We start from the raw sequence: 5,215 nt of genomic DNA, 5'->3' as shown, positions 1-5,215 counted from the left end.
AGAAGGAATGGAGGAAATTAACAAAACTCTCAAAGACTTTAATATTGTTGTAGCCCCTGTCATATTTTGCTGGCTCTGACAAAAATCAAATGGAACATGGCAGGAGATACTGTAGCTACAGTATTCAATGTGTTCTTTTTGTTAGAGCAGATTAAAACAACCTCCAGAACTTGATCTGGAAAATGTGAGGGTTTTTGCCGTACCTATAGGAAGGAGAACTAGATGCACTCTGCATTCCCATGGGATGAACAAGTTTATGTTTACGGTCTTGCCCCAGCCTAGGTAAGTTCTTACACCTGAGGGACCTGGATTTTATGGACATTCTGTAAAACACTACCCTGATTCACCATATGATTATCAGATGAGACCAGATGAGAGATATGGGGTATGTTGGAGGTCTTGGCAATTGCACACTCTATACACCTTAGCAAGTGGCTGATAAAACTTATAAAGATTCAGGGGTATTCTGATTCTGGGCAAGATGGAGTAGACACATTTTCTCTATTCCTCCCACTAAAATCTCTAGGCATTGTATATATACATATATAAAACAAACATAAGAAGATCCTAAAAGGTGGAGAAAAGGATGCAGACCAGGTAGGAAACTCAGGATTCAAGGAACAATACGGCAGTAAGTTCCCTGGTTTTGTTTGTTTTGCCTCATATTCTAGACTGAATACTGGAGAAGCCAGAAACACAAATGAATACAAAGGACAACAATAAAAACTGCATGGTTTCCTGTATTTGGCTTTTGGTCAAGTGGATAGGCTGCCTGCTGTGCATGAGGCCTAGTGGCTGTGGAACTGGGCAGAGAGGGAAGCAAGGTTGGAGATTAAGTAGGATTCAGAAGATAACATGATAATCAATAAGTTTTAATTGCATTATTTATGATTTGGTCTTACTGCTATCTCCTATGCAGACATTAATAATCAGTGGTGCTAGATTAATCATTAGGTAAGCTTTCTAGGAATACATACATTCTATGTTGTTTGAGCAATAGCAAAAATTCACTTTTCTCAACTTTATAAATTAAAAGTTAGTCAGCCAACTTCAAAAATAAGCGAATTAGAATCCCAAAGTGGACTATTCTGTCCCATTTACTAATTGAGATGAATTATTTATTAGTAAGTTGAATTTAATTCGTTTGAAGTCCACACAGTGAATCAACCATATGCAATGTTCTTAAGGTTTTTATTTTTTATTGATAATTGAGTTACTTGAATGGCAGATAAGTCAATTAGTAGAAAAATGGAGACATTGTGAAACTAACAAGTACTTAAATTAAGAAATGTTGAAACCCGTGAGAAGTCAATGAGGAAAGGAACAAAACTGAGGACACATTCTGGCTTGTTGAAGAGACGGGTGCGGTGTGCACCGGCTGCTAAACGGAAGAGGAGCGTAACAGTGCAGATGTCTATTGGCAGGAATTTCTCAAGTCTTCCTTGTTCGGTGTTCCTTATTCAGAGAGCACAGTGAGAATATTCTGTCTTCAGGCGGCGGGAGATCTGGAAGAGCCCTGGAGGCTCCCAAGGACCAGGCTTGAGAGCCCCACCCACCACCTCTGCTCCTTGGATGCCTGATTCTGACTCTCATTGCAGATGCCGGCACCCAAAGGAGACGGGGGTGACAGCTGGCTAGGGCTTGAACTCACTGTGTCAGACAAAAGCGCTCTGAACGCACGGGGCTCCTTCACTGTTCATTGCAACAAGTTCAGAATTCCACTTTCATGGCACGTAACACCGGGATCACATATAACCCTAAAGTACCTTTATTTGTTCTATAATTTAATAGTATACCTATAAAATAATTACATTATACTTACAGCTTTTCTTCATTTATAAAGAGAACAAAAAAACCAATTAAATACAATTTGAGCCATCAGAAGGTAAACTTTGTCCACACAACAGCCTCCAGAGGGAGCCTCACACTGCAGCATACCATATTGCTCTCATTGCTACACCCACGGCTGGGTTTAACAGAGAGTGTGCTCATGTTTGCATTCTGCAAATTCTCAGCTTCGTCTTCCCCCTATCTGGGTGGGTTCTGTGTTAGTAACATGATAGGGGCTGGCTTTGCAGTTGGGGCAGACACTCCCCTCCACTCCCCTCCTACTGCACCCCCTTAGCCTCCAGTCTGATCACGTGTCATGTGATCACACTGCCTCCCTCGCAGTGCTCCTGCTGCGCATTCTGCCACGGAGTCTGACTTGGGGTTTTCCGCTAAATGCAAAAATCAATTCTGCCCTTGGACACCCTCTCTACTTTTTCTCTCCATTCCCAGGTTCCAGCCCTTCAAGATTTCTTATTTCTGCCTCCTTGTTTCAGGCTGTGTTTACCCATTTACGAGGCCGAGCGCTTTCCAACAGCACAGGCTGCTCGGGTCTCATGGTGTTACAGAAGGGACAGGAAAGAGCCTTGCAGTGCAGAGCCTGAAATAGATCCACCAACACACCCAAGCCCAATCGTGCTCTCTGGGTGAGTGTCTCTAGATCTACTGCCACTGCCTAGTGTCAGGAAGCTTCAGTCCCCAGAGACGCTGGGAGAGGGTCTCTCTCACATACTAGGGAACCGCTCCCTTGGCAGGAGCCCCCTTGGCTAGGGAGACACCAGGGAAAAGTTTGCAAAACATGCTGACTCCCAGCAGGGGCATCTCAGTCACATTAGTCAGATTCCATACACACTACTCACAGGGAAGACTTCCTAGGACATTTTAGCAAAGGGACCCAAAGAAAGTATCATTTTGCTGGAAAATAAACTATCTCTACTTTTTTATATCAAGAGTCCACAACACGGAAACTTAGACAATCCCTTATTAAAGTGAAAGGGACCTTGGTACAGTCTATACTTTGAAAAGGAAGAGAGTTGTTTTCTGCAGGACAGTTCAACTAGATTGCTATTCTACATATTATAGTCCACCCTTCCTCCTATACCACAAAGTGACCTGACTCCTTATATTGTTAAATATCTCTTTCTTTTAACAGGATTTTTTTTTTTTTGCTTAGTGTCATGGCAGTGAAAATAGCAGGCCTTCTCACCCCGCATGGGCAGGCTTTTGAGTTTTGGGTTAAAACGACTCCCCTCCCGACACCCATCTGTCCCAACCCGATTTCTACATTGTGCTGCAATGCTTTAGTAGCTTCCATGACGTAATATTCAAAGTCAAATCCGATTCCTCCCATCTCCCTGCCCAATCTAAACTAGGTGCATGGCAGTGAACTGCTGACCAGGCATTATTTCTGAGTTAAAAACATCTCTGGGTAGATCATCACCTGCTGTGCTCCTTACTCAGAATTGTGCTGCAAAGCCAGAGGCAAAACATGTGAAACAATATATGGATAGGTCTATAATACTTTTTTTTTAAACAGCTCTTTACAATATAGGTCAATTATAAAACCAGCGTTAATACAGAGACTTTTGTGTGTGATAATATTCTAACTGCAGCGGTAATAGCATGCACACCAGAGTTCGTCTTCAGTCCACAAAGGGGTTGGGGGGGACAGTGAGGAAGAAGGGGTGATGGTGGCTCAGGGTGGGGGAGGGTGTGGCCTGCTGTGAGCAAGGTCCCCAGGGAAGGCCACTTTGGGATCCAAGTGGCTCAAGTTGTCTTCTTGGTATCAGGTTTGCGAAGAGACCCCCTGTCCATGGACATCTTCATGTGACTTGTCCACAGCCGCGTGACAGTGGAGGCCCAGGGCAGCCTCCGGATCACAGAGGGAGCGCGCCCAGCCCAGCCAGAGGTCCAGGGACCCGCAGGAGAGGTCTGGGGACAGCTCAGCAGAGTGACGCATCCTTCGCCCTCCGCTGATTGCGGGAGGGGGCGGGCCGGAGTGTCGGGGGAGGCCAGGGAAATACGGTGGAAACATCACTGCCGGACTGGCAGCGCATCACCTGCAAGGTCACTCCGACGGCTGGGTGGCGGGTGGCGGTGGTTTTCCAGCCTTTTTCTTCGGGCCTGATCCACAACCCGGTTCCGGAGGCTCTGGTGGGGCCGGGGTCGGTCAGGGACACATCGGCAAAGCTCCACTTGCGGTGGGTCCACGTGCTGGACAAGGACACCGTCAGCCCCAAGAGACGTGCTTGCGGCTGCGGGGGTGGGGACACCAGGCAGCGCGTGAGTGGGCTCGGAGGACAGGGACGGGGACGGGGACGGGGGCGGCGCGACCCGCGGCGGGGGCGCGTGCAGAGCGGCCTGCGCCCTCGGGGACGCTCACTGCTTGGCCGAGTCGCTCGGGTTCACGGGCACGCACCTGCGCTGCTTCACCTTCTGGAGTTTTCTGAGTGGGAAGGGCGGGTCCAGGCCGGGGCACTCAGCTCCGCGAGGACGGAGGTGACGCGCTGGGCCTGGCAGAAGGCGCAGGACGGGAAGGACTCCTCCTCCTCCTCCTCCTCCTCCTCCTCCACGTGCCGCGGGATGTTAGGAGTCGCCCTGGCCCGGCAGAGCGGGGGAGGACGGCGGCTGCCCCAGCCCTGCTCGCCACCGCCTGCCGCAGTGGCTGCGTCCTGCACCAGTCACTCTTGAGGTACTTGCTCTCGGTGACCGCCAGGGCCTCCTGGCTGGAGGCCAGCACCTCCTGATCCGGTGCTGCCATCGCTCCGAGTTGTCGCTGCTGCCGTCCTTGGAAGGAGAGGGGATGGCGCCCGCCGGCCGGTTCTCCCGGGCTCCCGCCACCCTCGCCAGCACGGCCACCAGGAACAAGGACAGGAGAAGCCTCCGAACATCCTGCAACGAGAAGAATAGTCAGAGGGGTTGGTTGGGATGGACGATGGAGTGCGCGATCTGCGGTTTTCCTTTTAGTGCTGTAGAGTTGTTTTATTTCGAGAAGAGACAGGCGGGGCGGGGCTGACTACTGGTTGCCCAGCGGCAGGTGGAGGCGAGAAGTGACTAAATAGTACATTTGTGTACTGCTGTTGATGGCACCCAGATAATGCCCCAAGACAAGGAGAGGGACAAAATGGTCAGCAAGTAATTTATAATACAGTTAGGAAACACACACATGTTGAACAATCACAGAATTGCAAAGCAAATGCTGTCAAGAGATAGCTCGAGCCAGTTTGCAGAAGTACCAATAATAGTTAATAACCAACATTTACTGTGTTTTAGTATGTTCTAGGTGATAGATATTTCATTTGATCCTAAAAACAGCCTGAAGTGGGAGGTGGTATTATTATCCTTACTCTATAATGAAGGAAACTGAGGCCCACAGAGGTTGAGTTAT

The 5,215-nt window shown here is 48.7% G+C and overlaps 1 pseudogene; it reads right to left on the bottom strand.

Moving 5' to 3' along the window:
* Positions 1–4,206: 4,206 nt before the first annotated feature.
* On the bottom strand, positions 4,207–4,737 carry LOC123627710 (annotated as a pseudogene).
* Between the last annotated feature and the right edge of the window lie 478 nt (positions 4,738–5,215).

This window comes from Lemur catta, chromosome 26 (assembly GCF_020740605.2).
Source record: "Lemur catta isolate mLemCat1 chromosome 26, mLemCat1.pri, whole genome shotgun sequence".
In the NCBI taxonomy this organism is placed as follows: Eukaryota; Metazoa; Chordata; class Mammalia; order Primates; family Lemuridae; genus Lemur; species Lemur catta.
Note: the sequence above shows the minus strand (reverse complement) of the source record. Positions and strands in the feature narration are given on the sequence as shown.